This window comes from Mus caroli, unplaced genomic scaffold (assembly GCF_978045245.1).
Source record: "Mus caroli unplaced genomic scaffold, Mus_caroli_1 scaffold_3, whole genome shotgun sequence".
In the NCBI taxonomy this organism is placed as follows: domain Eukaryota; kingdom Metazoa; phylum Chordata; class Mammalia; order Rodentia; family Muridae; genus Mus; species Mus caroli.
In genome coordinates this window covers 137,365,185-137,390,873 of record NW_028227258.1, presented here as the reverse complement: position 1 = coordinate 137,390,873, position 25,689 = coordinate 137,365,185, and the positions used below count along the sequence as shown (strand labels likewise).

At 34.9% G+C, this 25,689-nt stretch overlaps 1 protein-coding gene across 4 annotated transcripts in view; it reads right to left on the bottom strand.

Moving 5' to 3' along the window:
* Nucleotides 1-25,689, bottom strand: part of Naaladl2 (N-acetylated alpha-linked acidic dipeptidase like 2) — a 1,298,244-nt gene that overhangs the window by 910,636 nt on the left and 361,919 nt on the right. The window lies entirely within an intron of this gene.

The following is a 25,689-nucleotide window of genomic DNA, read 5'->3' as shown; positions in this document are numbered from 1 at the left end:
CCCAGAAAAAAAGTCTGCTGCATAGTTTCTCTAATCCCTGGCTACAGCAGGCAGCTGCCCCTGACAGTTGCTATCTGGACTGACCCCCATCATCACCTCTTAATGCTGATCCCCATCAGCTGCTTTCAGCAGGACTTTGACAACTCTGATATTTTATGACAATTAAATATTCACTGTATCTTGTAAATTTGAGGGTTTTGTTTGTATGTCTTCACATTTTGAGGCAGTGTGTACTAGCATAATGCAGGCTGCTCTCCAGTCTACAATCATTCTCTGTCCACCTACCAGATGATAGCATTAGGGATTTGTACTACTATGCACAAAACTATTATAATTTTAATACAATAAAATATTAATCCAAGAGAAAGTAGAACTCATAAATTAAATGTATAATCTCTTATTACTGAGGTTATATATTTATTTTAAAACTAATTTAACATTATTAATCTCCTCAGTCTACTCCTTACCTGGCGACTGATCTAGTTTTTTTTAAAACTCACAGTTGTGTAGGAGTAATATTTTCTATTTCAATGTTTGTAACGATTTTAGGAAAACATTAAAAACAATAACTTTTAAATTATAATACATAAAATCATTTTTTTGTAACAAGTTTGACATCAAAGATAAGTTGACTTAATTGGAATATATAAAGTGGAGAAAAGAAAATGGCATTTGCTGAGTGTCTGTCAGGACGTAGCATTTCATGTGGTCTCATCTTAAAGCAATAACTGGATCATTAAAATAACAACTTATACCATTTTATAGGTAAGAGATCAAGTTTGAGATCTAAAGTGTCAGAGAACACAGCACACTCTCGCAAAGCCTAAGATGGCCCAGAGCTTCTCTGCACGCTGGGTATCTTATACATAAGCACTACTCCAGTTAGATGCTTCCCAAAAGACCAATGAGATAGTGAAGACAAGCAGATGAATGCTATACATGGTACTTCCTCCTCAGGGCATCCAGAATGAACTATTTTCCTAACAGTATTATCTGTAGTTTTTTTTTTTTTAATATTAGGATATTGAGGAATATCCGACACTCAAATAGTCAAACAAACAATTGGAAGAGACAGGACTGGAACGGCAGCATGTTAAGAGAGTTGGGATGTAGTTTTCTTATAGAATAATAGTTACTTGTTAACTGTGGTGGTGGTGAAGACACAGTCAAAGTAACTCAACAAAAAGTTCTTCCTAGTCTATTCATGTATGCAATTCATTTCAAGTCTCATCTGACAAACAGTCTTGTTGATTATGGTATAGCTTTCAAGACACTTTGAAATGTTCAGTAGCTCACAGCATGTCTAACATACTAAGAACTGATATCCTAAGTTATCTTAAGTTTAAGGATGTTAACATGTCTGTGATCTCAGCACTCAAGAAGCTGAGGCCTTAGAGCTTCCACACGTTTGAGCCTACCTAGTTTAAATAGTGGTTACCATGCCAGGCAGAATTGTAGAACGTGAGAAAATTAATCAATAACATGTAAGGTGGGGACACGAACATCTTGCAAGCAATGACATGCCACAGATAAGAATGTATTTTTGTGTCAGCTTATTGGAATATTCTGAGAAAAATAGGAGTGGATTATTATGTCCAACCAATTATAATTACAAATACTTTCACAGATAAGCATTCCACAAAGTGATGAGAGATTAAGAAATCAAAACAGAATGAAGCTTCTGGGAAGAGCCACATCAGGACCATCAGTGTGTTTGTTGTTCTAAGCCCTAACTGAGAACATCAGGGCCTTCAGTGTGTCATTCTAAGCCCTAACTGAGAAGCAGACCTTTACCATCAGTTGGCCTTTTAATATCGTCTTATAACCAAAACATTTTTGTCTTGGTCTTCTTCATTCTTAGTAATGCTGATATGCAAGTAATTCCATAAAATTAGTAAGAGCAAAAACAATGAAAAACTTTAAGAAAAATTGGTCACTGTAATTTCTCTAATGTACATTAGATTGCCAAAGAAACAGATTGACAGCTATAATTTCGGTAATGAGGTCAATATACTGGGTTGATTACTATGGACCCCTGTGAAATATTTAATTATGAGTGCCTTAGGACACCTGTGGATTCATATTTTATAGAAATTTGGGTGATTGTTGTTTTAACTTAATTTATTTTGCTATTCCTAAGGCAGAAAAACTAAAACAAACAAACAAAAAATAACCAGTTGCCTAAGCAGTTACAGCATTATATTTTATCTAGAAACTGAAGAGCTTTTTGAAATAACAATAATAATAATATAAAAAAAAACTGGGCCAGTGCTGACTGACACTCCATGTAGGTCAAATGTGGCTTTTAGTTGTCAGGTGGAGAATAACATGCAAACTCCTGTCTCTCCCTGCTCCACCTTGGGGATCTTTTGAAACACTGTCTCCATTTTTTTCCAATACCAAATATGAAAGCAAAGAAATTGTCAGAGAGGCTCCAGAGACTGTAGTTCATCGCAGCTGACCTTCATTATTTCTGGGAGAAGAGAAATCGGTGGGCAATTGACAATTGTTATAACAGGAAAATAAACACCCTGTCAAGTGTCAGTGGCTAAAAAGTCAATTTCCAGCCCTAATGGAAGATAGCTGTAAGCCTGTCTACAGGAGAATAGATTTTTCAGAAAGTACTACGTTAAAAACACATCTTAACAATTTAATTGAAAAAAAAAATCCCTTTTAAGGCTATGGTGCTCGCAGCCCACACTTCCGGGGCCACATCACAAAGGGCACTCTCAGGGGACTTCAGCCTGAGATACTGCAGGCTTCAAAAGGGAATGCGAAATAAGGGGAATGAACAGGGGGAAAAGAGAAAGAAATGTAAGGTCTTTTTCTTCTGAAAGTGACTGAATATCAAACTGAAACAATGTAACAATGAAAGAGTATAAAATTTGAGACCCTTTTCTTCTGTTACCCGCCCCACCAAGGTCTCTCAGAACAGAGCGTGAGGTGGGGAGAACATCTCTGCCTGCTGGGCCTTTTCACTCTGGACATTCATGGCCCAGAGTCTCACATGGCAACTGAGGCCAACTGGTCTTTCACTATCACACACTGCTCAGTGTCAAGATCTTGTCCATTGTTTCAAATACCTTGAAATTTTTTCACTACTTTCTTTTAGGAGGTAACTGCAGTTCTAGCTATTCAGTTTGAAACCATAATCTATGGATGTACCTCATCAGTCACTAATGTTACAGTAAAAGTAAATATACATTTATGACTGCAAACTGAATTTTTAAAGAAAGAATATTTGTAGCGTTTAAAAACTGACCAGTTCTATAAATTTATTTATTTATTTTTTAGACAGGGAACAACAGGGTTATGTTCCAGAAACCTCCATATTTCCACATAAAAACAAGAGAGGTGCTCATTGCTAAAAGAGTAGAGAGAAAGAAAGGAGGAGTTATTTGGTTTCAACCCAGCCCCTTCCATCTTAGTTCCACCATTTCGAAAGAAAGAAATATTGTAAAAAATAGAAATAGATTAATGTTGACAAGTGGGTGGCAATTCAGAAATTATCTCTTCCACATTATATCACTAAGTTTCATTTCTAGCAACACTGAGATATAAAACAATTTTCTGAGTCTTAAGCTACTCAAGTATTAACGATACTTCTCCTGGAGGCCTACATAAGGACAATGGAAGAAGGAGGGCTTCCTTCTTTCCCTGCTGCGATTCACTTGCCAGCAGATCTGCTAGAATCTACATCTTCAGGACTCCAATTAATACAAAAGGCCAAGTGAAACAAGCAGCCTCATGGGACTGGGCAGCTACTAGATTACAATACTTCCCATACACAACCGCCCATATTTGAGTCAGCTGGACTGCAGACTCTAAGTCATTTCAATAATTTCCCTTAATATATGGAGACATCTCATAAGTTCTGTGACTCTAAAGAAACCTGACTAATACAATGTTTGTTTGTATAATCATTTAAAGTGATTTTATATAGATTTTTATATATTATGTATATGATATATATTCAAAGAGAAATTTGAAGGTTTTGAAGGGCAGGTACAACTAGACATCTTGTGTTTCCAAAGTATATACAATACATCTCTAAAAGGCTTTATTACATCTCTTCAGGTGCTACTGTCTTTGATGTCACATTATGTGTTTTCTAAGAACTGGAAAGACAATTCTGATTAAAAGGAAAAAAAGATGAATCACCGTCCATTATAATGTGTTTGCAATTGTGATTCAAACTAAATGACAATAACTATTAATATGGTGCTGACTCAATAAGTATACAGTGTTGGGAAAGGGTCTTGGGATAATAATGACTTTCTTATTTGACAAAGAATTTTAAGTGGTTTATAGTGACACCAGGGACAATTCTGAAGTTATTTCAGAAGTACAAGTGCTCATACAGAAAATAAGTTATCATCACCAAACATATGCCAACTAATTTCATATATGTGCCATGTAAAACATGCAAATACAAAATTTACTTTTAGGTTCTTACAAATTCTTACCTATAAAATACTTTTAAATACTTTTATATAATACAGGGTTACAAAAAGGCATTTTATGCAAATGTATAATACACTCTGAACATATTCCCCACACTCCTCCTCAAATAAACCCCTCCACTCTCAGTCATCTCCTTTGTCACCTGGGAAGTTTTGTGAAGATTTTCCTGTCATCACTACACATGTGAGTTTATGCACCTATAATATTTTTAGGACCGGGACAACCTGAAAACTGCTTAATAACAAATATCATTCCTCACAGGCATTATAATACTAATTGGTTATAATGATATCAACCAGCATTGTAATATGAAATTAAATAACACAGACTACAGATAGCTATTATACAAGTATTAGTGTTGTCAGATATATAAATCTTCATGCTTTGGAACACTTAACATAGCCTTATGGAAGAATCAAAACTGAAGATACAGTCAGTTTGGAATATCCATAATTATGATTTATATCTGTTAGAAATACAGAACACTTACCAGTGAACTAATTAAAAATATGCCATTACAAAAAGAAAACTGCTAGAGAATGATTAATTACAACAGCTGCAAAGTGCCCACACAGCAGTCCTATAGATTCTAATAATGTAAGATGATATACTTGAAATTTTGATATCCTAAAATTATTTTTAATCCACATGCAACAGAAAAGATATGTTTAAATTTTAAAGTAGTAATGTTTAAAAATTAAGACAATATTTTCTGTCCTTGTGAAAATGTATCAGAAATCAAAATTGGTAAAGTATCTGAACTGGTGAAGTAATTGAAGTAAATTGTATATAGTACTGTCCAAGCTATAAAGAGTATGGGAACATCCAAATAAAGGCAACAGCAGCTCCCAGTGTGAACATCTACAGAAACAGGTGGCTGCTTCCTTTGAATAAAGCATGTGCTATTCTCTTCCACTTAAATATTTACAATCTAAATAGTCTATTGTGGTTTACATTTATAGTACATTTTTTTCTGATATATGCTTTGGTGGTCTTTCTGTCTGATTAGGTAAATATGCCAGAATTGCTAGAAATGTTTCAAAGCTATGGCTCTTTAGGACACAGGTAGATTGTGTTGCTTATCAAAACAGTTGACCATGGTTGATCCCACAATGACTAACTACCCAAGTCATACAGAACTATGTTCGTGCAGAAGAAAGAATCTGGGTTTCTGGCTTTCATTATATCATGTATTAACATGGTACCTAGGAATCACTCAAGAATTGATACTTAGTATAAAGATTTGTTCACTTTTATTTTTTTTGTATAAGTGTGTTGCCTGAATGTATGCAACTGCACAGATTGCTCTTAAACTATTAAACTATCTCTCCAGAAATTTACTAGTCATTTTAAAAACCAAAATCTATTCCAATTAGTAAAATATGAATGAACGCTTGTTTAGCTATTGATTATACCATTGCTAGTCTAATATATAACAGTTACAAATATAGATTCATTTCACAACAATTTTCGAATATGATGTAAAATTCTAAAATATAGAACACTGAGGGAGAAAAAGATCAAGATTTTAAGGTCATTAATATTCTCTGCAAATTTCTAGCAAAGGTTTATCCTGGCTGTATTTTACAGGAACACCTAACTTTTCTTGCTGTACTTGAGTTTATTATTTTTGATCTCTTTAAAACATGAAAAATGACCATACCTTCCTGTTACAATTTGCATTAACTTGGCAGCCATCTGTGTGAAGACACCTCTGTGCTTTTCCACTCTCAACACTCTTTACCTGTTTATCTCCATTTGCCAAGTACTCACTGCTCAGTGAGGGAACAGATTACCCTAGTTAGTACAAAGGTTCACATGTTAGTTGAAGCCATGTTGACATTAATGAAGATAATGTAGATACCTCAACAGGCAAAGATGCCATAGCACTGCGCAGACCTTCCGGCAGGTGTTCCTGATGTCTCTGACCCTGGTAAGCATCGTCAGTTTGCGCTCTATAGTACATAGAAGTTGCCAATGTTCATGCCATACTGGCCATGTGGATCTCAGGTCTGTCCATCTGCCTATATTCCGTTTATGGAACTTAACTTTTTCATAGATAATCTTGTCCCTTGCCTTTCAAAATATCTTTTGGGGAAACTTCTTTGGCAGACCCTCCGAGGAATTCCTGTGCTTTATCAAAGATTTCCGACACAGCAGAAATTTACCATTTATTCTCTAGTGTGACCTCCATGGTTCCAGCTTCAAAATGGGCTTCTTTTTTTTTTTAATTCGGTATTTTCTTCATTTACATTTCCAATGCTTTCCCAAAAGTCCCCCATACCCTCCCCCCCCAACTCCCCTACCCACCCACTCCCACTTCTTGGCCCTGGCGTTCCCCTGTACTGAGGCATATAAAGTTTGCAAGACCAATGGGCCTCTCTTTCCACTGATGGCCTATAGGTAGAACAACAATATGAACTAACCAGTAATCCCCCACCCCCACCCCGAGCTCATGTCTCTAGCTGCATATGGGCTTCTTTTTAAAAGTATCTGTTCAGAAACATTATGTATTGAGTGGTTTTATTTTCACTGTTTTATATTGAATTATTTAATAAAATACTGACCATTATATATTAAGCTTTTAATCTCATTCATTCATTTTTTGACACATTGCAGAATTCAAATTTTATTTGAGCAAGAATATCTTTGATTATGATTTTTTATGTTACCTCTGGATTTAAAAATATTTATAGACTGTCAAAATAGCTCAGCAGGGAAGGGAATTTTCTACTAAGCTTGATGAAATTATCTAATCTGCAGAAACCACATGGTTGTAAGAAGCAAACCAGTTCACAAATTTGGTTGTCCTCTGACTATCACAGGCTCATATGGAATATGTGCATATGGACATGTGAGTGTGCATGTGTATGTGCACATGTATACACATGTGTGATTGTGTGTATTTGTGTGTGTGCACAAGTTTCTCCTTTAAGAATATAAAGTCCATTTATTTTAAATTTGGGTGATTTTCATAATAATACATAACCGTAGTTAAAATAAATCAGAATGCTTAAAAACGCCAGATTGAAAAATTGGATGGAGGACCCTCATAGATGCAGGGGGAATGGGATAGAGGGGCTGCAGAGGGGAAACTGACTGGAAAGGGGGATAACATTTGCAATGTAAATAAAAAACCAATAACAAAAGAAAAATTAAACATATCCTCACTACATGTAATTTCTGGCTAAATTAAATTTTACTTTAATTTCTTTATAGGATAGTTAACTTATATAAAAAGGCATGAAATGTAAGCTCTATATTTCATTACAAGTAATTCTCTGATTTACAAATAATATTATTAGTTTAACTGTTATTTTAAAATTAGAATCTTCTCTGTGGAAATGGTTCGTATATTTTGTTAAACAACATATGACTGCTTTGATGTCAATTGGAATGTCAACTTGAAATTTGTTCTCTTTTAAAATTTATTTGTAAACATGTACTTCTGCTGAGTTGGCTATGACTGATTTTGTGTGCATGCTCCTAGGACTGACCAATAACTCCTAAATTAAAATATATAAAGTAAGATATTAAAATTGTTTTAAAGATTTACATGTAGCTTTCTGGCTATATTTCTCAAGTATTAGACCTTTTGTTGTCTTTGGAAAAGAACATTTTTATCACATCTGCATTTTTAAATGTATAATTGGCTTGTTTCTTTTTTATTTATTCATTCTTTTTATTTTTGAAGTTTTTCATGATAATGTAAATATTTCTCCTTGTGTTTTGTTGTTTTCTTTGTTTTTTTTTTTTTGTTTTTTTTTTTTTGTTTTTTTTGTCTTAGATAGGGTTTTACTGCTGTGAATAGACACCATGACCAAGGCAACTCTTATAAGAACAACATTTAATTGTGGCTTCCTTACAAAGTCAAAGGTTCATCTGTTATCATCATCTGGGGAGCATGGTAGCATCCAGGGAGGGATGGTCCTGGAAGACACTAGAGGTCCACAGCATCAACTGAAAGATGGTAAGAGAAGACTGGCTTCTAGGCAGCTAGTGTGAGGGTCTTGAAGCTGATGCCCACAGTGACACACAGACTACAACAGGGCCACACCTTCTAATAGTACCACTCCCTGGACTAATCATATACAAACCATCACAACTCTCTAGGGAAAAAATAAGTTCGATGGGAAATAAGCATACATTTCACTCTTCCAGCATGAGTGATTCACCTCTCTTTTACATCCGGTTTCCTACAAAATGTAAAATATTCATATTATTGATAGTAATAATGATCAGACTGATTTGCATCATTTCCTCTGTATGGAAAAATCCTTATAGCTTTAATATTAGCCGCAGCTTTAGTTTTATTTTAATATAACAAAATTATTCTTTCACCTGTTATTCTGGGAATGTTAATATGAGTAAGTTTTCCCGACTGATGGAACACTGTAGTATGAAGCCATTACCAAATGAGATTTATTATTTTGAAACTATCCTCCCATTTCTCAGTAGAATCATTGATGGTATCGACATTTATACATAATATTTCCAGGTTCTAGCTATTTCTATTTTCCAGTTAAATAATATTTACAAGGGCATTTCCTCATGGTAATTTTGTAAGTTATTTCTTACTTATATCTCCTTATTTCTGTGACATAGTATAAACTAAATAATGACCATAACACACCACTGAAACTATTTACTTGTTTGTTTGTTTGTTTTCTTATTTTGTAAGGCACAGTACATGTCACTGTGCATCTGTCAAAGTCAAACGAAAACTTACAGGATTCAATTATCACCTTCAAACATGGGGGCTGCCAATGGAGCTAAAGCACCATTATCGACTAAGGCAACTATATCTGGCAGAATGTACACATGGTAGATTTCAACAAGTGAATACAGCAATCTGTAAATGAACCGCTTATCTCAGATTCGATTAATAATTGACAGAACCAAGATAAAGCTGAGTTAGCTAATGCATAATCACACACAACTGGCTCAGTAGCACATAGATAAAAACTACCACAAGACCGTGTCCACCTTACAATGGCCTGGTGATAGGTACTTTTTCTAACTATGCTTTGACATTTTCTTGGAAATTCCTTTCCAGGCCAATTAGTTTCAGCTCCAAAGGGCAACCTATCATTCCTGCATCACCCTTTTCTCAACATGTCTCTTAGCACATCTGCATTTTTAGAAAGATTCATATTAATTATTTCCATGTGTATTTGAGTGTACATACATGTCTGGGTGCCTGCTTGCTATCATGATACTCTCATAAAATTCCCATGGATATTGATCTTAACTGAATGTGGAATGTAGACATTAAGTAGGAAGAGTAATAGAAAACAATTAAATATAATGGAAGGCAATTCAACCTATGTTGTCAATTATTAATGTCATGGTCCTTAGTGCACTGATTGTAAGGTGAGATATTCTAGGTCTTCTAGCTCTTGGATCTGACTTAAGTTTGACCATTTTCATTCATGAGAAATGGGGAGATAAAGGGCACATACAGGACAACATGGCAGCCAAGTATTCCTAGCAATGATGGCCATTCAGGGAGATAGCAGAAAACTCAAGATAGGAAGTAAAACTGTCCAGTTAAAGGAAGGTAGGTAGAAATCCAATAAATCCAATTTTTCTTTTTTTGCTTTATCTAAAGTCTTTAAGAAGAACTAGGAAGTTATTTAAGGAGATTATAAAATATGATTGTAATAAATTTCTCACCTAGTATACTAATATACTTTAAACAATTTGAGGGTTACCTATAAAAATATAAAGTAAACATGATGAAGAAAGCTAAGAAGCTAAGTATGTAATATAAATACCATGAAATATTCAAAAGACAAATTTTACTAAGTTTGTGTTTGATTCTGTCAGAATGATAGTAGCATATGCCAAGAAGAATGTAGTTTGGAACTTAATAGGAGTTCTCAACTGGGCAAGCAACGACTGTGAATATTCTAAACTGTACTTAAATTATGTGTATGGGGTTCGTATGATGCTAAAGAATATACTCCGTAACAACTCTAATAATGCCTAATAAACCAGGGACTAATATAATAAGGATTTTGAAGTAAAGTCTAAGAAAAAAAAATCCAGTCGTTTTCATGTCACACATTTTTAGTCTGATAACAGTGTGGTAAATAGTGGCTCACAGTAAACCAAGCAAATAATTCAACTCAATTTATATGTTTATGCTGATATAGTAAATATAATTCAAACAGCACCATAATAATAGAGCAACTTTTAATCCATTGTCAACAAAACAAACCGTATAATTATATACTTTTGCGGTTACCAGTAGACAACAGAACATAAGTACAAAAGACTAAGACTCAGAGAACAGCATTGGAAAGCACTATGAAATAACTTCTCCATGTGTCCATGGTCAATGTGTCAGGCTCCTTGGAAGGTGAGCACTCTCTTAGTTTACATAATACAGGAAACAATTCCATCATGCCTAATATGCATAATGGAAGCTTCTGTGACAAGAAAAATAGCTGAGCAGCAACTTAGAAAGATGTGGATTGAAACTGTTTATGAGATTTTTAAGGGCAGCAAAAGTTTGCCTTTTAAATGAAGACCACTGGACTTGCCAATAAACGTATGTGGGAACTAGTTCATGTCTTCTTGACATAAGCTAAAGCCATATTAGAAGAGCAAACATCAGTTGAGAAAATGTCCCAAAAGATAAGCTTGTGGACAAGCATGTGGTGCATTTTTCTGACTGATGATTGACATGGGAGAGCCCAGCCACTGTAGCAGAGCCAACCATGAGCCACTCACTCATCCAGGATTCTATATAAAAACAGGCTGAGTACAACAGGAGCAGCTTGCCAATAAACTGAATTCCTCCCTCAGTCCCTGGCTCCAAGTTCTTGCCTTGAATTCCTGCCTGACTTCCTTACCTGGTGAAGTATGACGTGGAAGTACAAGCCAAAGTAAACCCTCTACTCTCCAAGTCACTTTGTTTATAACCATATAAACTGTAAGCACAATTTCCTTAAGTGATATTAAGTGAACAAGTTCCTATTTTATTATTATTCTCCATTGAAAATATTTTTAAGATTATAGCATCATTATGTCAATTCCCTTTCCTTCTTCTCCCTCCAAGCCCTCAGACTTATCTTCATTTCCTTTACTTGTTATTGCTTTTTTTTTTACTATTACTTTCTTACTGGTTCTTGGAGTTAGAAATGCAACTATCAGTTTGATTCTTATTATTCCCTAATATCATGACTCAAATTAAAATTCAAGTCATGAGATGATTTCATAGTCAAATATCAGTGAAAAGAAACTCTTATGTTGAATTATGGGCTTCCTAAAATATATGCTAGAATAATAACAACCTATGACATTGTAAAATCTATCAAATGTTAACACTTTGCCCCTTCTTCGAATTGGGAACAAAACAACCATGGAAGGAGTTACAGAGACAAATTTTGGAGCTGAGACGAAAGGATGGATCATCTAGAGACTGCCATATCCAGGGATCCATCCCATAATCAGCCTCCAAACGCTGACAGCATTGCATACACTAGCAAGATTTTGCTGAAAGGACCCTGATATAGCTGTCTCTTGTGAGACTATGCTGGGGCCTAGCAAACACAGAAGTGGATGCTCACAGTAAGCTATTGGATGGATCACAGGGCCCCCAATGGAGGAGCTAGAGAAAATACCCAAGGAGCTAAAGGGATCTGCAACCCTATAGGTGGAACAACAATATGAACTACCCAGTACCCCCAGAGCACGTGTCTCTAGCTGCATATGTATCAGAAGATGACCTAGTCAGCCATCAGTGGAAAGAGAGACCCATTGGTCTAGCAAACTTTATATGCCTCAGTACAGAGAAACGCCAGGGCCAAGAAGTGGCAGTGGGTAGGTAGGGGAGTGGAGGGTATGGGGGACTTTTGGGATAGCATTGGAAATGTAAATGAAGAAAATACCTAATTAAAAATTCTTAATCAGTTGACAGACACTTGAAGAGTCATGAGGAGTACAGTGGAATTGTTCAAAACCACAGGTAGCACTGCTATCACAAAGCCATAACCTTGATGCCTTATAATCAACCAAAGCTAGGTACCCCTGGTTGTCGTAAGTTAAGGGATACCAAAAGGCTGGATACAACTGAGAGATGACCTTATCCTTTTAGCCTGTGAGCTTGCCAGTTTCCTGTGTCTATATACCATACGGAGGGTAAGAGAGATCTCCACAATCTTTGCTGTATGGACCAAGGGTTCTTGTCCACCCATTTGTACATGTCAAGGTACAGTCTCTGAGGTGAACATATAAAGAGCTGAGGACTTTGGAAGGTGATTAGAATGTCTGTCTCTACCCCATTCATGGGTCAGCACCTTCATATATGAAGTTTTATGGGTGACACCTGACTTTTGTCATGAGGACATACTTACAAGAGCTTCAATCAGCTGACAGAAACAACTCTTTAAATAGTATATGTAATAAGAAAATCATCCAACTAGGCAGAATGTTCATAACAGTTAAGGCTACATGACAAAAACTTATATCCTATGACCAATGAGGAAAAAGATAACTAGAAATTTTTTATGGAGAAAAATAAACACATTTACTAAAGAAATTACAGTAATTATAACATGAATCAAAAAGTCACAGGTAAAATTCATTTAAATCTCTTATAAATTTTACTATTAAATTATGGGAAATTACAGAAAAGGATGAAATATGGGAAATTTTAATGGCATCAACTTTTGTTACAAAATAAAATTCAAATGAATTGTGCTACAGGTGACCTAATGGGTCAGGACTGTCATTTACAATAGTACTGGGAAAGAAATGTCAACTGAATTCTACCAGTTATTATTTGAATTTCTTTATTCCAATCCCTGAAAATTTCTACATCTACCCACCCTCAGCCATTTTGAATATTATAGAGTTAAGACTGGTAAGTATTGGGTCTGAGAACTTTAATTCATTTACCTAATTTATCTTTATTTTTGTAGCCAAAAATTCTCTATGTTGCTGCTTTGTTAACACCAAAGTGTTTTCAAGTCTTAAATCTAAGAGTTGTTCTGCTGGAGAATTGGGTCAGATATTCAAGATGTTTTCATGGTTGGTTCTGTGATCTTGTTTTTAGTGTTTAATTATATTTTTGAACATATAATTGTTTGAAGCAGGTGTTTGTAACAGTGTTCTGTTGGTTTAATGAGGAGGGAGAGACTCTAATCTTTAGATCCTGAATAGAAAAACTACCATGCTCATGTAATACCATTGCCAAGATTTAGATTGTAACTGTCAACCAATGTGTTTTTGCAACTTATTTTAGGATCGCAACTTGTTGTTTTTGTTGTTGTTGTTGTTGTGGTTGTTGTTTTGCCTAGCAGTGACTTTCCTTCTGGTATTGTAAGTGAATCCTATGACAAAGTGTTCCCTGATGCACCTGTTCCCCTGTGTTCACAGTGCAGCAGGTATTGTTACAGAGAAGTGGACAAGCCATCAAGCCATGCTTTCTCACACCATGTGATGTGTGAACCACATTGTTATTTGGTCTGTGATGTTATCCATCTGAAAATAAATTTTGAATGACCCCCCAAAAGAACAGGTCTGTTCAAAAAAAAATAAAATTCAAAACCTTTTTTGTGATTAGTTAAGATGTAACACTTTATAAGTAGAAGAATAATTTCTCAGACAAGGACAAAATCTCTTTAAAAACAATTCAATGCCTGATTCATCACTGGAATGTATCGCCCAGCACGTAGCTCATGCTGGGCACTGAGCACTAGGAGGATGTTCCATGAAGAGTCATTGCCAACACTGTCTTCATTTATTCCCATGTCTCCATTGTAAAGATGAGTGTTTATTTTCGCACAGTCATTGCATTTAATTGCTATTAAAGGCTGGCCATTCAGATGCTCCCTACCATGTAGTCTTTAAAAGTCATTTCTAAACTATGCTACATTTAGTGATTGAATTACATCTATAGGCTGCTTCCCAATGACAGACCTAATGTTCAGAATGACTCCTACTGAGCACACAGATGAAAACAGCCCATTGGACTTTTCAGTTTGCAGTATTTTAAATGACAAACAACTAGCTTGCCTGGGTCCTTTCCTCTTTCTTTCTCACTCTTTCTCTCTCACTCTTTCTCTCTCACTCTTTCTCTCTCTCTCTCTCTCTCTCTCTCTCTCTCTCTCTCTCTCTCTCTCTCTCTCTCTCTCTCTCTCTCTCTCTCTTTCCCGCTCTATACAATAGCCTCACTCATCCCTCTAAGTGGATGTCGTCCTCCTCTGGTTTCAAACTGTGAAACCTTCCTTCTCAGCATCCAGTCCACAACTCCTGAGCCTATAGAACTTGAAGCACCTGCCCACTGCTTTCTCTTCTGTTGTTCCTCTTCACCTCAGAATATTTCAGGGCCTTACCTCACATGGTGATTTCCTCTAGAAAACAAAACAAAACAAACAAACAAAAAACAAACCTTCACCTGTGGTTTTCAAGAATTCTTCGCTTTTGTCCTAGAAAGCTGATTACATACAGATATGTATTGTTAGTAGCTTATTGTCACATTCCCAGTACATTGCATTAACTTGCAAAACCATAAGATATTTACCTTTTCCTCACTTTATGCATCTGCACAACAATTATGGTGTCCAGAAAAAAAGTTAGAAGAATGAATATAGAAATCACAGTGTTTTTTGTTTTTTTTTTTTTTAATTAAACTGGCTTCTACCTCTGGTCTCCACATGCATGTGCACACACACAAGCATGTAGAACTGAAAGCAAACACACACACAAATACACACACACACACACACACACACACACACACACACAGAGAGAGAGAGAGAGAGAGAGAGCTGTTATTATTTAGCTAAGCGATAACTCATCACACAATTCACAAAGATTTTCAAAATCACATTTCATTGATCATGTATTCTTCAGTGTTATGCAGCAGCTAAATAGAAAAATAATTGTCTGCAATAGATATGTAGCATTCAATCAATGACATTTAAATCACAGTAACAGTGAAAGTTGGGCTATGGAGAATTCAGGCAAAATGTCATCAGAATCTAGATATTAATTAAAGACCAGTGGTGGAATGAGCATGAAGGAATGACTCAAAGACCTCTGTGTTGGTCCATTGTTTACATAGATGTTGGCTTATTTCTTTGAATATATGAGACAGAATGAGAGCTGGCCAATGGTCCACAGCAATGCAATGACAATATATAATATGGACATTTATCAGGGTCAGCTCAAGAGCAAGTGAGGCTCCTATTTGGAATAACAAAGTTTCCACCACTTATTTTGGCTGTCATCAACAGCATTTAGAAACATTTGCTTAAACAGTCCTTCCAATACATATTTAAAAAACAAATTCAGCTTTCAAATCAAAGTCTGGAGGGGGAAAGAGTGTTGCTATTTCACCAGATAATAGTTATAAAGTAATAATCCTTAATTGTCCTTCTCCTTTTCAACATTAAATAACTTTGACACATTAAATACATTAAAGTAAGCCATCATTTTCTTTTTAATAGTTCTTCAAGGATAGAGTGTTAGAAAAATAATTGTGTCAGTCCCATGACAGTCATGATACCTCTTTTATAAATTTCTATTTTAAGATTTTGTTTTTATTGAGGACCCTCTCCCCGTATGGAAGTAGTGGAAATCTGTTTACATTAGGAGAGTAAAGGTTACAGTAGGATATTTGAAATTTCAAATATTTTATTTGAATGCAGGTAGAATGATATGGTTTCTATATGAACTGTCCTATGATACATATCACCTGAAATACAGGACAAAAACATTTCCCTTAAGACATATATAAATCATTATATAATCCAGTTATTTGCTTTCCCAAACCTCATTAGACAAATATCTTGTCCTAAATCCAGGGATTTGAAGTGAAGTGAGATATAAGAGAAATTCTGAAAGATATATAATACTGTCTTTATAATTTTCATGTGTTTATTGGATAATCTTCTTTGTATTTGAATTCTGAAGAACATTCACTTAGCTAGAAGAATTTTGTAAAGTAAAAGTGATTCTCTTAACTTGTATATGAGCTAGTAAAATAAAGACTACTCTCACAGGGACAAAGCTAAACTGCTGTCTGTCTATTAGAACAGTATGTCACAGGCAAAGCAAATAAGTAAATGATCAAATAAGAAAACAGGGGTTGCATAGTTGTTTGTAAATTTGACATAAGATACAAGTAAATTGAACTTCATATGAACTGCACTTTTATTTATAATGTGTTTAGCTTAAGGAGTGAGCATTTCACCAAAAATGACCAAGGTTGGTAATTCTGAAATATCATAGTCTATACAGACTTCAGAGTGTATACTCTGTAGTTCAGACACACAAACATTATAAACTGTAAAATTTTAAACTCCATAACAACTTGTAAAATGGTGGTGACTTAGCATGAAAAGATCAGGCAATGGAAACTACAATTTTAAAGACAATGTCAGGATCATAAGACTGAAAAAGTGAATGAATATATATATATACACACACACACACACACACACACACACACACACACACACACATATATATATATATATATGTGTGTGTGTGTGTGTGTATATATAATCTTTGCATTTAAGCATATTAAGATTAAGCTCATCCTTGATTTGAGGTAGGACACTAACACCCAATCCAATATGAGATACTCTTAAATGTGAAAAAGGAAACAAAGTCCCTTCCCTAACAAATAAGCTAGTTTTATAATGATACCTGCTGGGGAGGGAAAAGTAAATTTGCTCCAATTGAGTGTCACTGGGTATGTCATCCAACCTTGAGGGCAGGGCCCAGGCCCAGGATGCGGTTGGTGAACACAAACAGATGTTCTACTCAAGTGGTTGGTTTTCTTTGGGGTGCACTTTTTGTTTTGTTTTGTCTTATTTTCTTTGTTTATTAGACTGATTTTTCACTTTAAATGATGGTTTGCTTATTCTATGTGCTTTTTCCCCCTCCTTTTGTTATGTATGAGAGAGAGAAAAGATGACAGGAAATAAAGTTGGTTGTGTAAGAACATGAAGAAGATATAGGAAGAGTTGGGGGGTGTAGAATATGATCCAAATATATTGTATGAAAAAATTCAATAAAATTAAGGGAAAAAAAATCCTGAACACTAGTGATTGATAGAACAGATGGACCAACACACACACACACACACACACACACACACATACACACACACACACCCATACACAGATACAGAGAAAGAGATACACATGAACACATAAATGAGATCCTGCTATGGAGAGAAGAAGGCCACAAAAAGACATGGACTAAGATTAAATATACAAAACGAGGTGCACCAAGGATTGCCAGAAGCCACCAGACTCTAGTAAAGGATATATGTAATAACTCTCTCTGACAACCTTCATTAAAAAAGCAAACACATCAATTTTTGGCTTTAGAATTCGGGACTGAAGACGAGAAAGAAGAAATATCTTTAGTTTTAAGCAGGTCAGATTTGTAATGACTTGTTAGACTAGTAGTAAAAAAATTATATGTCTAACAAAGAAAGTTTACATGCAAGCATGATTTTTAAGAAGGTAAAGGAGTTATCCTTGTTGAAAGAATACTGAAGACAGAGAAGAGAGGTAGTTGAAAGAGATAGCCGAGAGATTGGAATACATCGAGGATGTTCTAGAATGTCTACCTTATGCACTGACAAGAAGCTAGAGGAAGGAAAAGGAGTAGGAATAGGGTGATGTATTAGAAGACAAGTACAAACAAGATCTGACAATTGAGAATGGCTTTACCTTTACGGAAGTCGTGAGAAGCTGTCAAAATCTGGATGTTCCTGGAGCATTTTCCTAGAGGAAACTACTATTTTCCATGGTAGAAACATTACATTTGTTTCTTTTTAGCCCCAAGACTGGAGTAATGGCATTACTTCCAACTGAAATATTGTAATCCAGAGAATTCAAGGGAAGTTATCAGAAGAATAGATAATTTCAAATATTCCAAATAAAATAAGAAATGGTGAATGCTTCTTTAGCTTTATGTGTCTCAGGCTGGTCAGAAATGAAAATAAAAAGATGAGGGTAATTAGCACAATGCTTATAAGAGATCACTGTTGAGGAGGTGGGCTGAATTAAAGAGATATGAACAGGTCTAAACCCGGGACAGGGTAACACTAAGAAAAAAAAGCACAAGTAGATAAAGTGATGTTTGACTTTCTCAAGGACAGAGCAGTAAGGTGTAGTCAAAAGGAGAAAGTCTACAACCTTACATAGAGAGAGGACAGAAGAAGACTTATCAATACTGCCAAGCACTGCTCCTGGGTCCAAGATGAAAAATCTTCTAACTGATATGTAAGGAAGTCAATATCCCTTCACAATATTGGTGAATGGCTAAAGCTAATATTGAGGAGAATGAGCTTAGGTGGAAATATAAGGAAAAAAATAAAAACAATAATTTTATGGGCTTTATCACAGAGAGGGATTCGGTAGACATTACTGGTTTTCTGAGTGTGGGGAGACCCTCTGACAATTGTGAAAGTAAATTGTATGATCCTTTTGAAGCAATTATTCATTAAAAATATAATACTAGATTTGGAAAGACGGAATTCAAATAAATTTAGATAATTTTTTAATTTAAATAAGAAAATAATTCACATCTTAAAATTATGAAAGAATCATACAGCTTAACAATATTAAATTTTAAAAAATTGTTATGATCCAATAGCTACTTAAGTGTATATGTATTAAAAGCCAAGGTCATTGAAAACAAGAAATTGGTTCTTTCAACTTTCAGACTAGAGGACAACCTTCATGGACCTGTGGAAAAGGGGGATTAACTAGGGAGTCTGCCTTTGACATGATTAATAGGGAACAAAATGGAGTTTCCTTATCTTTGCAATTAAAAGTGGCTTCAGACATGGTGTTCTTTAATAAAGTAGATTTATTATACTTAATCGTAAAGCCACATTAACAAATGAAATACAGTAACTACAGAAGGGAAAGTATTTGTTAAGAAAAGAATAATATAACCTAAACCCCAAACATACAGGTTTTTGTAATATTTGTGGGGGTTTTTTTAGAGCAACATGCTCAAACTCAGGAAAGTTTAATCACTTTTATTTAAATAGGACATAAACATCTGCATAGAATGATTTAATAGGTTGCCAAATCCAGATTATAAGATCTAACAAATAAAGAGAAAAAATATTTGCATAAAAAATTGCATTATTAATAGAAAACTTTCATCTGAGTTTCAACTTGCCATCAGGAATTTTCTATGTGGTGAGTTTATTGTATTTAATTATATAACCACAGTTTTCTCTTTGAAGTGGTTTATATAGGTTTATTTTTGAAGGTATTATTAGGTTGCTATATATTATTGACTTAATTGAAATGGCATTTTAAATTAGATACTAAAACAAATATGATGGGCCCAGAATTTTATGTTCAATTCCTAAACTCATGCAATGAAACAATTTTCACATAAAGCTATTATTTACTCTTAGGTCCTGGTTTCAGAACTGACATAAAACAACATTACAGCTAAACACATGTGAATCCTCTTAGCTATAATGATTGGTAGCTCCAATTATTATATTCTATATTTGTTTATATGAAATTCATTGTCTTTTCAGAGAAAACATCTCAATTTTAATGAGGACAAACTGCTGTCTTTAAATTATGCAACAGTTTACACTAAGATAAAAATCTCAATTTGTAGCTTCCAGATGTAGTTCTTAATACTTTCTTCATATGATTCTCCTTAAATAGCTTAGCCTTTTTCTGAATCACACTTTTAAACACTTAGAGATACGTAAAGACACTAAAAATTATTGCTCATTGGTGAAAACAAGATGTATTTATAAAACTGAGTAGAAATGATACTCAAACAAACATAAAAAACAAATCTTATGTACAATAGAACTCCAAAATAAATGTATTCAAAATGATCCTTTGCTTTTGTTACTAGGGTTTTATAAGATTTGGGGGATGGTTATCATTTAAAAATGATACTGCAGGAGCTGAGAATAAAGACAGTAATATCCATCTATCACACATGCTGATTTAAGATAGATTATATCAATTAGAGAATTTTTTAAAAAGGTATCAACTTAATCTTCAGGATCATACTGACCAGTGTGTTAAGTGTGTTAAGTTTTGTACTGCTGAAGACATAAACTTGACAATTATTATCTAGTCTGAAGGTAATTATACATTAATAATTAAGTACAATAGCTACATACAATTTAATACCCAATCTTAAGTAAACTATTTGCGTAATTTGTTTAACGTGATTATATAAGCAACTTAGCATTATTTGTGATTATGTGTATCTATGTATGTGTTTCTTTGTTCGTGTGTAGATTCATGTGTGTAGAAGGGTCCATGGGCACCTGTGTATACATGTATGTGGAGGCCAGATAGTCAATATTCATTGTCATTCCTCAGAGTCCATTCACTGTGTTTACTGAGACAGAAACTCCCATTATCTCAGAACTTGCAGTGTAAGCAAAACTTACTGGCCACTAAACTGTAAGAATTCTTCTGCCTCATACTCCACAGCACGGAGATGCACCACAAGCATGCACCACCTTCTTTAGGCTTTTTCTCCATGTGCTGGAGAAGCAACTCAGGCCCTTATGCCTTCATGCAAGTACTTTCCTGAATGAGCTATTGTTCCGAAAATTATATTGTTACTTTTCGTAGGAACCCGCCTTTGTACTAGGTATACACATATTGATTTCATATTTAGTACTAATGCTCTAGATAAGTGAAATATGGGTAAGTAAGAATTTAGTCCTGGTGGTGAGATATTATTTTGACCTGATATTGTTTGTAAATGTCTAATCAAAAATATTCATTTTTTCCTATTAAAATATTTATACTGAGAAATATAGATCTTTTATCAGAAAGGGAAAGACAGTTATTTTAATACAAAATAATACATCTGTGTCTGCAAAGTATATTAAGATGAATTAGCAGGAATATATAAAGATGTCAAGTGAATTATACATTTTGAATATCAAAAAAATTGAAATCATCTTAGTGATACTGGAATTATAGATTACTCTGAAAATTTAATGAATTGTGTATAATCTGTTTCTTAGTAAAAGTGCATAAATAGATTCTCCTGACATCTCCCACCCTACCTTCAGCAGGTACTGTATTATTAAGACTGAACAGTAAGTTCCCCTTCCCTGTCCACTGAGTTGTCTGGGAACACCAAGCTGCTAGCCAAGTTGGAGATCCATTCTTCCTATACCTCTCTGTCGAACTTCATTGGCTATCGGGCTACTGAGCCATACAGTCATGCAGATCATGAGTCATACAGACTGGCAGATCTGGAACCATACAATCCAAGGATTCCTATCAGATACCAGCCACACCAGATTATTAGTGTTAACCCTCCTACCAACACATACTACAATAGGAACATCCAGGAACAAAGCCATTCAGGTGCCTAAGGACCTAGAAAGAACACAGTCAACAAGAGCCAGGGCAATGTGCCACTTCCAAAGCACAGCTGCCCTATAACAGCAAGAACAGGATATTGTAACACAACTGAGACACAAGCAAATGACATTAAATCTAATCTCATAAAATGATAGAACCCTTTAAAGAGGAAACAAATAAATCTGGTAATGATATGCAGGAAAATACAATTAAACATATGAAAGAAATAAATAAAATAGTTCAAGACTTGAAAGTAGAAATAGAAGCAATAAGAAAACACAAAATGAGGAATTTTGGAGATGGAAAACCTAGGGAAGAGACCAGGGAGATAGGTGCAGGCATCACCAACAGAATACAGAAGATAGAGGTGAGAATCTCTGCCACTGAAGATACATTGGAAGAAATTGATTTGCTGGTCAAATAACATACTAAATCTAAAAAATTCCTGACACAAAACATCCAGGAAACCTGGGTTACCATGAAAAGGCCTAACCTTAAAAAAAAAAAAAAAAAAGGATTGAAGAATCCCAGCTCCAAGGCCCAGAAAATATTTTATATAAATCATAGAAGAAAATTTTCCAACCCAAAGAAAGAGATGCCTATTAAGATACACGAACACTAATAGATTCAAAGAGAAAAGAAAAACCTCCTATCACATAATAATCAAAACACAAAGTCTACAAAACAAAGAAAGAATATTAAACGTATCAGTGGAAAAAGGGCAGGTAATATAGAAAGGCAGACCTAACAGATTTACACATTAATTTTAAAAAAAATCTAAAACATAGAAGGGCAGGGACAGATAGCTTTCTACCCTCCCCCAACCCCCCCCCCCAAAAAAAAAAAAAAAACAGATGCCAAACTAGACTACTATATCCAGTAAAACTCTCAATCACTGTTAATGGAGAAAACAAGATATTTCAAGATAAATTCAAATTCAAACAATATCTCTCTACAAATCCAGCCCTATAGAAAATACTATACGGAAAACTCCAAAGAAAGAAAGATAACTACATCCAAGAAAACACAGGAAATAAATAATTCCATAAAAGCAAAAGCAAGGAAAGTGCACACACACACACACACACACACACACACACACACACACACACAGAGAGAGAGAGAGAGAGAGAGAGGAAGAGAGAGAGAGAGAGTAACACCACAGACATCAATATAAGAAATAGTAATAACTTACAAATATGACACAGCCATTAAAAGACACAGGCAAATAGAATGGATGCAAAAACAGAATCCATAATTCTGCTGCATACAAGAAACATGCTTCAGCAACAAAGATAGATATTACCTCAGAGTAAAGGACTGGAAAAAAGTTTTTAAGCAAAAGGACCCAAGAAGCAAGCTGACATAGCCATTTTAATATCTAATAAAACCAGACTTTAAACCAAAATTAATCAAAGCAGACTTCGAAGGACACTTCATACTCATTGGAGGAAAAATTCTACCAAAATGGTAATTCAATTCTGAATATGAATATCTGTGCCCCCAAAACAAGGGCATCCACATTTGTAAGAGAAACTTTGCTAAAGCTTAAATCACATATTGAACTCCACACATTAATGACAGGAGACTTGAAAACCCCACTTTCACCAATGGACAGGTCACCCCCCCCCCCAAAAAAAAAAAACTAAACGAAGAAATTATGAAATTAACAGATATTCTTAATGGAATGGTCTTAAAAGACATCTATAAGAACATTTCACCCAGATACAAAAGACATATCTTCTTCTCAGGACCTTGTAGTTCCTTCCTCAAAATTGACTGTATAGTTGGTGAGTCACAATGCAAGCCTCAACAGATTCAAGAAAGCTAATATAGTGCCTCATATTCGACCACTATGGATTAAAGGTTGACTTCAACAAAAGCAGAAACATCAGGAAGCCCATACACTCATGGAAATCGAACAATTCTCTGCTCAAAGATCTCTTGGTCAGGAAAAAAATAAAGAGAAAATTAAGAACTCTGCAAGTCAATGGAACAAAGGCACAACATACCCAAATTTATGGGACACAATGAAAATAGTGCTAACAGCAAATTTCAAAGCAACAAGTGCCTCCATAAAGAAATTAGAAAGGCTTCATACCAGCAATTTAAAAATATATCTGAAACCTCTAGGGAAAAAAAAAATCAAGCACACTAAAGAGGAGGAAAACCCAGGAAATAATCAAAATTAGGGCTAAGACCAATCAGTTAGAAATAAAGTAAACAGTACAAAGTATCAATCGCTGGTTCTTTGAAAACTCAACAAGATAGGCAAACTATTAGCCAAACAACAACAACAACAACAACAACAAAAAGACAGAGAGACAGTATCCAAATAAAGAAAATCAGAAATGAAAAGGGAGACATAACAACAGACACCGAAGAAATTCAAAGAATCATTAGGTCTTACTTCAAAAGTCTGTACGTCACAAAATTGGAAAATTTTAACGTAATGGCCAATTTTATAGACAGAAACCACTTACCAAAGTTAAATCAAGATCAGGTAAATGGTTTAAACAGCCCTATAAACCCTAAAGATATATAAGCAGTCATTAAAAGTCTCCCAAGTAGATGGTTTAATTGCAGAATTCTAGCAGCCTTTCAAAGAAGAAATAGTACCAATACTCCTAGAATATTCCACTAAATACAAACAGAAGGAACACTGAAAAAATCATTCTATGAGGCCACAGTCACCCTAATGCTGAACCCACACAAAGAGTGAAAAAGAAATGGAACTTCAGACCTATTTCTGTCATGAAATCTGATGCAAAACTATTCAATAAAAATTGGAGAGTGGGAAGGCAGGAGTGGGTGAGTGGCTAGGGGAACACCCTAATAGAAGCAGGGGGAAGGGGATAGGGAGTTTTGGGAGCAGGGAGTCTGGGAAAGGGGATAATATTTGAAATGTAAATAAAGAAAATATCCAATTTAAAAAAAAAACACTCAAAAACAGAATCCAGGAACACCTCACAGACATCATGCATCATGATCAAGTAGGCTTCACCCCAGGAATGCAGGGATGGTTCAATATACGGAAATCCATCTATGTAATCCACTATATAAACAAACTCAAAGACAAATGACATGATCATTTCATTAAAGGCTGAAAAAGCCTTTGACAAAATCTAACACCTCTTTATGGGAAAAGTATTAGAGAGATCAGGGGTACAAGGGACATACCTAAACATAACCAAAGCAATATACAGCAAGCCAATAGCCAATATCAAGCTAAATGTAAAGAAACTTAAAGCAATTCCACTAAAATCAGGGATAAGCCTATAATGTAGTACTTGAAATCCTAGCCAGAGCAATAAGACAATTGAAAGAGATCAAGGTGATACAAATTGCAAAGGAAGAAGACAATTCATTTCTATTGGCTGACTATTAATAGTATACATAATAAAAAAAAAATTCTACCAGAGAACTCCTACTGCTGATACACAGCTTCAGCAAAGTGGCTGGATACAAAATTAAGTAAAAGAAATCAATATATCTCTTTCACACAAATAATACACTGGCCTAGGGAAACAACACCCTTTACAATAGACACACATAATAAAAAATACCTTGGTGTAACTCTAACCAGAAAAGTGAAAGATCTATATGACAAAAACTTCAAGTTCCCAAAGAATGAAATTAAAGAAGATATCAGACGATGGAAAGTCCTTCCTTGCTCATGAATGATTAGGATCAATATGGTGAAAACAGAACAGAATTTTCAGATTCATTTTGTCATGATTTATATTCTTTCACAAAAAAATCATGACCAAGAAGCATGTTGGGGTGGAAAGGATTTATTCAGCTTACACTTCCACATTGGTGTACATCACTAAAGGAAGTCAGGACAGAAATTCACACAGGGCAG